This window comes from Saimiri boliviensis, chromosome 10, assembly GCF_048565385.1.
Source record: "Saimiri boliviensis isolate mSaiBol1 chromosome 10, mSaiBol1.pri, whole genome shotgun sequence".
NCBI classification, from domain to species: Eukaryota; Metazoa; Chordata; class Mammalia; order Primates; family Cebidae; genus Saimiri; species Saimiri boliviensis.
The window spans coordinates 102,653,303-102,662,871 of NC_133458.1; the positions used below are offsets into that span (position 1 = coordinate 102,653,303).

Sequence of the window (9,569 nt, forward strand, 5' to 3'; positions counted from 1 at the left end):
TTAGTTCCCCTAGTTCATTACCATTAGCTCACACCCTTCTGTCCTCCAGCTATACTTATGCACAATGATCCGTAACAGTACAGTTTTTCCCATTTCTTTGGGTCTTCATTTCTGGAGGCTCTAACGTCATATAAAACTTACATTAAATGTATGTGTATGCATTTCTCTTGTTGATCTGTCTTTCGTTAGCGATGTCTCAGCCGTGAACCTCATGGAGAGTGAGGAAAAAGATACCATTTTTCTGTCTTACACTTGCCAAGTCACTTTAGTCAAGTTACTTAATTTCTTGGCCTTGCTTTGCTTCTCTGAAAAAAACAGGAGAAAAGAGTTAACACCTTGCTATGAATAAGAACATGCAAAGCACTTAGAACAACGCCTGCACGTGCTAAGGCACCGTACGTATTAGTTATTATTTCTGTAAGTTAAACAATGAGCACAACAATCACAAAAAGTCAAACATATGCCACATTTATGTTATTTATTTTTATTTTACTTTAAGTTCTGTGCAGAACCTGCAGATTTGCTTCATGGTATACATGCGCCATGGTGGTTTACTGCTCCTATCAACTTGTCACCTCGGTTTTAAGCCCTGCATGCATTAGGGATTTGCCCTAATGCTCTCCCTCCCATTTCTCCCCACACCCTGACAGGCTCCAGTGTGTGATGCTCCCCTCCCTGTGTCTATGTATTCTCATTGTTCAACTCCAACTTACGAGTGAGAACATGCAGTGTTTGATTCTCTGTTCCTGTGTTAACTTGCTGAGAATGGTGGCTTCCAGCTTCATCTGTGTCCCTGCAAAGGACACGAACTTATTTTTTTTTTTATGGCTGCATAATGTATGACATATTTATAGGCCATTTGATATAGTTTGAATATTTGTCCCTTCTAAATCTCATGTTGACACTTACTCCCCAGTAGGGGAGGTGAGGCCTATTGGGAGGTGTTTGGGTCAGAATGGCGTGTCCCCGTGAGTAGCTTGGTGTCCTCCCTATGGTAATGAGTGACTGCTTGCTCTCTTAGTTTCTGCGAGATCTGTTTGTTAAAAACAGCCTGGTATCTCCCTCCCCCTATCTTCCTCCCTCCCTGTCACCATGTGACACACTTGCTCCCTTTTGCCTTCCACCACGACTGGAAGCTTCCTGAGTCCCCTACCAGAAGCAGACACTGGTGTCATTCTTCTACAGGCTGCAGAACCAGGAACCAAATAAACCTATTTTCCTTATAAATTAGTCAGTTTCAGGTATTCCTTTACGGCATCCCATATGAACTAACACACCACTATAAGACATGGCCATATTCACAGAAAATTCTAAATTCAAGCAGTCTCACACATATCAGTGTCCCCTATACAACTTGCCACAAGTGTCCCTAGATTTCTAGTACATCAATAAGAGCTTTTTTTGTGTGTCCCTTTTCTCGGCAGAAAACCAAAGCATAGGTCAGTAATCCTAAATCTATCCTTCAAGTGACCCAATTGTTTATTCTCTGTAAAGTGCCTCCTGCTTTATTAGGTTTTCAGGCATTTCTGTGCTTATATACTTTAGAAAGATGAAGCTATGCTTCCATACCTGCTTCTGAGGATGAAAACGCATGATTTATGGCAGACACGGGAACAGTGGAACATTCAACGTATTCTAGGTCTTCCTCTGGTTCATCCTTCACCTCAGCCCAGCTGATTTCTGACCATGTGATATGTATGTCAGTTGCTCCTCATCGGTCGCGTGGCCATCCCTATTAGAAGTGTCTGAAATCCGGGAGATCACTGCCCCTTCACCCTGAGAAACACAACAGATTAGATGCTACCCTTAAGGAAGGCAAGCAGTGGGGAAAAGTGACATCTTGGGAATGGAACAGAGTGGACACAACTCCATACAGATAGGAGAGAGGGTTAGCCACAGAGCTGGGTACAAAGCAAGGAGGAAGTTGGAGTCTTTCCGGCGTGAGATGCTGTTTTATGGAACTGAGTTTCTATAAGTTGAATCTGAGGTTTTAAAAATGGAGCTCTTCCAGGCTATATTTCTAAGCAAGCAGTTTAAGTGGTCTAAGACAGTGATTTTCCATCATTTTGCTCAGATACCTCCTCATTTTTTTGAAAATCTATGTCCCCCGTAGCATTTTCAAGATACATCTGAAAACTTATCAGAAGTTTAAATAATTGCAAAGAATGTAATATCTGGCATATTCTAAATATTGAATTTTCTTAATGGTATCTACTTACCTTAGTGATTTGATACCATATGATCCATTTTAAATTTACACAAACAAGTTACTGAATAAGTCAGAAATGTATGGTATTCCTTTTCCTCCCTAAATCTGTATTTCCATTCCACTTCCAGCAAGAAAGTATCCCAATGAAAAACATCTGCATGATTGAAAGGTCTTTTAAAGGTCTCTATCCAATATCTCTATTAATTTTTTTTCTTTGACTTCAAGTCTTGAGCTGTTAAAATTTTTCTTCTGGAGAGTTGTTACATTTACTAACGCACATGTTTTGGGGCTCATTCTCTGAAAACACCCCCTTGCTTGCTTCTGTGAGTTGTTAAACATAGCACTCTGATGTCTGTGGTTTTTAATCACATGCCACCAAAGGCTTTTCACACCATAGAGCCTTAGCAGCTGGAGACACTCAGTTCCTCTGAGACTCACTTGCTGGGCTTTGATGTTCATTAGAAAAATCACCACATGCTTTAAAACTTCTTTATTGCACTAAAAGCCACAGAAGTCTTATACAACAGTTCCAGTTAGACATGTGTGCTCACAGGGAACTGTGGTCAGTACAAAGTATGAAAATAAAAATATGTGAGTAAACAGTTACCATCCCCATTAAGTAGTAAGATGGGAGATGAATGCCATGTACTGCACAAAACCCGAAACTGGGGGAAGCTTGAACCACCTGTTATTTGTAGACTAGCATGCAATATGGGATCACATGACTAATTCAGATTGTCTTCTTTTTTTTTTTTTTTTTTTTTTTTTGAGACGGAGTTTCGCTCTTGTTACCCAGGCTGTAGTGCAATGGCACGATCTCAGCTCGCTGCAACCTCCACCTCCTGGGTTCAGGCAATTCTCCTGCTTCGGCCTCCTGAGTAGCTGGGATTACAGGCACGTGCCACCATGCCCAGCTAATTTTTGTATTTTTTTAGTAGAGACAGGGTTTCATTATGTTGACCAGGATGGTCTCGATCTCTTGACCTTGTGATCCACCTGCCTCGGCCTCCCAAAGTGCTGGGATTACAGGCTTGAGCCACCACGCCCGGCCAGATTTTCTTGTTTTAACAAACTTAGAATTTCCAGGAAAAATGCCACTGAAGAGAAGAAAATAATTTGCAACTTCTTTCTTTTGCAAGAAAAAAATTAAAAGACAAGCACACAAGTTACCAGAATGTGCATGATCACTAGTTCACGATCTTCTTTCCCTAGACTTCTTACTGAGTGCCCCCCTCTGCCACCAAACTCAAGTTGAGCTGACTCAGTAAAATTAACTGTCCAAGCCAGCAGTTTCATCCCACAAAAAAAGCCAACGATTTCCAGCATTAAATAGCAGAACAGTCCCTCAAACCACTACTGTGATGATCCTGGGGACAAGCCAGCTCTTGGTATTGTCAAAGTGCCACATGACACCTGCCAAGCCAGGGAGTGCAATCTCTTGTACCTAAGGTGTGAAGGCCGAGCCTCGCTCTCTAAGGTGCAGACCACTGCAGGGCAAAACTGACTCATGAAGTGGCCAGAGAAACGCAGAGAATCGTCAGAAGAGCCAACTCAGAACTAGAAGTAAACGTGCTATGGAGAGATGGCTGTGGGAGGGTGGAGAGGAAACTGTGGATGGTGCCAGGGACAAGCAGAAACCGCAGGAGGACTTACAATGGAAAACAGAAAAGTTTTACTTGTTTATGACTCCTGATGCACAAGCAAAATTAGAGACATGACAGACACAGACAGACGGAGAATAATCATGTAAAGACTGGAATTTTCAACTCTAGTCTGGCAGATGTGAAAGCTGCACAGTTCTTTCTATGAGGTGAGATACTAATTAATATCATAGTCACGGGACACGGTGGCTCACACCTGTAATCCAAGCACTTTGGAGGCCAAGGCGGGTCGATCACCTGAGGTCAGGAGTTCAAGACCAGCCTGACCAACATGGTGAAACCCTGTCTTTAAAATATATATATATATATATATATATATATATATATAGTCCTGAATGTTATGACTAGTGAGTGAATGATTAACAGACGTCAACTATAAGAGAGACAGGTAGAAACACTCAGAAATGCACAAATTCAAATTTATAGATGAAAAGGAAACTTCCAAGAGATCGAGCACTCCTTTCTTGTAGAAAGAATGAGAAGACAAGATTTTTGATTACATAAGGACCTTGAAAAAACAAAAACCTATTAAGTGTATTAGATCAAGTTCATTTGACAAAAACAAAATGGGGAAAAAGGCTACCTACCGGGTGAGGGTGGCAGGACTGGAGAGATGGTGCTTCTTGCTGCTGATTATAAAGTGTAGAGTAAATTACCCTCTCCCTGGCCCAGATTTCATCTTATGTGACGTGAATGCACTGCTTGAATGCAACTTAAAGGCTCACGAATGGCTCCTTATAAACTTCAGTAGGGAGAAGCATCGCACGTTTAGAGGAGGAAGTCACTAGGCAGTGACATGCCCAGTACCTAACCCCAAGTGCTGTCCAGAGAGAACTAAATAACCTTAAAAGCCACAAGGTTAGGGGCACCCAATCAGTAATATTTTTAATAACCATTTACTGCTTATATGTAATCAAATAACCGATCGAGAGCTACTCATGACATTTCACTCCCCTTAGACGTTCTGGGGCTGCTGAAGAACTGACTCCTGCATCGCTCTGTCTTCTTGGTCCTTTAGTTCATCCAGCTGCTCTGTAAACCTCTGGATGACTTCCTTTCTGCTGTAAGTCACCATGCCATCTGGAGTTATTCTTTAAATCATAGCAACGCTGAGAAGCATTTCCCCAACTGACCTGCAGAGGCAGCTGCAAACACAGTGCTTCTCATACGCCTTTTCCATGTTTCCTCCTGGTCCTTCTGTCATGGGTCCTTCTTTATATCTACATTTTACTGGAACTTTTTAGTAAAATGTCACAGGGCCGCAAACGGATATACAGTCACGTGCCACTTAATGACCTTTTCGGTCATGTGTACGATGGTGGAGCTGAAAAATTATCATCTAGTGATGTCCTGATGATTCTGACCCTGTGTAAGCCTAGGCAATTTGTGTGTCTGTGCCTTAGTTTTTAACAAAAAAAAGTTTCAAAAGTAAATAAATCAGTACTTTTAAATAAAGGAAACTTGTGGGCCAGGGATATGAGAAAGAAAATATTTTCGTGTAGCTGTACGATGTGTTTGTCTTTTAAGCTAAGTATTACTACAAAAGAGTCAACGCTTCTTTAAAAATTCAAAAGTTGATAAAGTAAAAGTTACAGAAAGCTCAATTTAATCTATTGAAGGAAAAATTTTTTAAATAAATTTAGTGTAGCTGAAGTGTAGTGGTTATACAAGCTACAGCAGTGTACAGTCATGTCCTAAGCCTTCTCATTCACTCACCACTCACTCACTGACACTCAGAGCAACTTCCACTCCTGCAATCTCCATTCAAAGTAAGTTCCCTATACAGGTGCATTCTTTTTATCTTTTATAGTATATTTCTACTGTACTTTTCCCATGCTTAGATATGTTTAGATACACAAATACCATTGTGTTACAATTGCCAACAGTAGGCTTTATTTATTTATTTTCTGCAGACTCAAACTTCTAGACTCAAGCAATCCTCCTGCCTCAACCTCCTGCCTAGCTGGGACTACAGGAATGCACCACCACTCCCAGCTAATTTTTAAAAAAAATTTTAAGAGACAGAGGGTGTGTTCACCACCTGTTGGGGGAGGGGGTCTCACTATGTTGCCCAGACTGGTCTTGAACTCCTGCTCTCAAGGGATCCTCCCACCTTGGCCTCCCAAAGTGTTGGGATTATAAGCGTAAGGCATCACACCTAGCACCTATAATATTCAGTACAATACTGTGATGTACAGGTTTTCAGCCTAGGAGCAATAGGTTGTACCTTATAGCCTACATGTGTAATAGGCTACCCCGCCTAAGTCTGTGTGAGTTCACCTTATAATGTTTATCCAACAAAATCACCAATAATGCATTTCTCAGAACTACCCTGTGGCCAAGAGATGTATGACTGTATTGTAATGTACTCAACTGAAGTTTTGTCATAAAATAATCCTGTAGCAAAGTTAAACTGAAACTTGATATGGAAGATGACCTTAAGTTATTATGCTGAAACCCCAAGGACCTTATAAAGACAGAGATGCAAGAACTGCCTAAACCAACTAATTTACTTGGTTTTCACTGATCATTTAAAATATTCTTGATTGTAATTGGGAATTCACCTCCCTGCAGATGAGTCAGAAGCTACACTTGGAGACAAGAATGTTCACCAGCTTTTAGTGGTAGGTTTGTTTTCAACAAAAATCACAGTTTTCTGTTTATGTAAAAAGACTTTCTACAAAATGTTTTGGACCATTTCCCATGTGTTACTAACACTACACAGGTAATTTATGGGACTGGAATTTCTGTTTTATCCATAAAGAATCTGAAACCGGTAACCAGCACTGACATTTGAATTCTGTCTGTAATGCGACTCCTGATAGCCCCGCCAGGATTTCTGAAAACCATCCAATTTCTACCTGCCTATCTTATGCCATTTTTATTTTTAACATAAAAAGTCTCCAGGGCCAGGGAAAAGAGCTTAGCTGATGAAGCTGAGGATTCAGAAATAAGACAAAAATCGGAAAGGGAAACCTCTGGTATTTCCGTTCCCACACAAGAGTTAGCCAAACGGGGAAGACTACGGGATAACGTTATAAGCTTTGTATCAACCGCGGTGCACCTCCAAGGTAAATTCAGTTCACAAAAGCCGAAAGTAGCCGTCTGTCAAACTCTCAGAGAAGACACAGAGCACAACACCCAGCGTCCACTGTCACTCATTCCATGCGACTTTGGCTTCTTGGGTGATTCTAATATTTCTTTAACATGATTTCCGGTGGGAAAACAAAAGTCACTGCTTGTGGAGGTCGTAGTTGGTTTTAAGGGATCCATGGATTCATAAAAGTTACCTAGATCTAAGTAGTAGAAGCCCTCAGAGGAGAAGGGTGGGGCGTTCTGCAGAATGGAGTGACTCCCAAAGGGGCTGAAGCTGGGGTTACCCCACTGACTGGGATCTAGCTTGGAAGACACTTGGAGGAGACACCCGTCTTGTGTCACTGGGTCTGTAGGATGTTCTATACCTGCTGACTTACTGATGCCACCATTTTGTGTATTGAGAGTCAGTTCGCCACCTGGTTTCCTGCCAAGTTTCCTTGGAAGGGCTTTCCTGGCCTGTACATTTCCCCCATCATCTGTGAAATCAAACCCAAGCTCGAGAGGTGAGCTCTTTGACTCCCCCGGCTCAATCTGAGTCATTGGTGTCACTACTGAGAGTGCCTGGTGTTTCTTTAAGGTTAGGGGGAGACTTCTGGAACCTGGCCCCTCCTAGCAAAGAAGGACTTGTGTTCTCATCCAGCTCTTTGGCACTGAAGTGGCAGGATGCCTTGGGGACAGATATGCCCTGCACAGCACTGTCAGCGTCTGAGAAGTCTCATTCAATTGCTTTTGTCCTCAAAGGGATGGGCTTGGGCTTTTTCAGCTTGCTTCTACTGCTGGGCACAGGCTCTGGACAGGAGTTTCCAGTCTTTGCACCAACTTCTGCGGATGCCTCGAGGGTGATCCCTATGCCACCTTCTGTCATTGCCTTGTCCTGGAGGGCATCTGGCGGGCTGCAGGGCAGGCCTTGCCTGAGACTGCAGTTACACAGTCATGAGCTGGTTTTGTTCCAAGGCTGCCAGGATATCCATGGAATCCTTCATTTCTATTAAAAATGGCCTTATGATAGAAATTTTGCTAAAATCATGTTCAGGTTTTTCTTTGAAATCTTTGACTGAGAGAGTCGAAGGCCCGCTGTGGTGCCTCATTTTCTGAAGGTTTAGAACAAGTCTCAGGTGAACATTTTCACCCAGTTCTGCTACCAGCTGTCTTCATCTCCTTCCTGTGATTCTAAAATGAAACACAAAAACTGTCTATTAAAGACTTGTCTTTCTGGCGTTGGTAAATATTCTCTCCTACCTGAATTCACACAAACAAACAGCAAGTTCTTCCCTCTTTGCTTTTATTAAGCATCTCTGAAGCTCAGCAAGGATGGCAGCCCAGTCTGAAAGGGAACAGCTAGCACAACACCCTAAAACAAATTCTCCTGTCCCATATTGTGTATGTGCATTATCCAAGTGATACGATTAACAAGTACAGCAAAAGAGGGATTTAGAAAAAAGATAAATAGAGCAAGAATCTATATGCTGCAATGCATATTATGTGATGTTAACGTTCGGTAGGTTAAAACTGGTCTGGAGAAATCATCAGAAACCAACAGCTTCGGTGCAGGGCTGCAGATTGGCCCTGAGACGGTCCCTAGGCACAGCCCAACAGCTTCAGGGTCAGAACTTTACTCAGGGAACAGATTGGAATCTTTGGATGGTAAAGACACAAGTATCCACAGAACAGAATTTGAATAAACTGTTGCAAAAATAAATAAAAACACCTACTGTGGCCAACTCAAAATCATATCTCTGTAGACCTGAAAACTAAAAGAACCAAGAAAGCTAATTTGAAAAACCAGATATGAAAATGACTTTAAAACAAATAGCCTTTACTTTATGAAGACACAAATTATAAAACCATAAAGTTGTTTGTTTGTTTGTTTTTCTTTAGAACCACTGTCTCTAAGTCAGGCCAGGAATTCTCTAAATCACTTGTGAAAAATAAAAATCCTTTTTAACTGGGGTCTTACTGGGATGAGTGCTGCAAATGTTAGGAAGTTGTAAATGAGGACTTTTGTTAAACCAAAGTGATTTCCCGACGTAGATACCTGAAACAACAGTAGCAGAGAAAACTCAGTAAACAGGTTTTCATAGTATCTCATGATTTTAAAGGAAATTAAGAGATGACCCTGTAATCCTCCTTCCTAATCCTAATCTAGGATCAGATTCAAGTACTGGGAATATCATTGGAATCGTGTTTTTTTTGTTGTTTTGTTTTGTTTTTCTTTTCTTTTTTAACATTTTAACTTTTGTTGTAGGTACCTCATGTTACACTCTACATCATTCACTAGTCTAGGTGAGATGATCTGTGATACGTATAGGAATGCTATTTATAAAATATCCAGAACCTTTCAAGTTTTTGCTCATTAATTTCACCAGATGCTCTGAAATAATTTGCATCTGGGCACAGATTTCATTCCTTCCATCATAACACCCATAATATGTAACAATTATTAGTAACTCACCTAAGTATGGCAAAAAATGCAAAACGAGAACACAAAAATGGAATGCAAAAGGCAAACAACACATTTACATGGTAGTTTATAACCAAGCAAAGTCCTGAGAAATGAATTTTATCAACTAAATTCAGTTTGTTCCATGAACCAAAGTTGTATT

The 9,569-nt window shown here is 41.2% G+C and overlaps 1 pseudogene; it reads right to left on the minus strand.

Moving 5' to 3' along the window:
• Positions 1-1,516: 1,516 nt before the first annotated feature.
• LOC101052022 (transforming acidic coiled-coil-containing protein 1-like) lies at positions 1,517-7,831 on the minus strand (annotated as a pseudogene).
• Between the last annotated feature and the right edge of the window lie 1,738 nt (positions 7,832-9,569).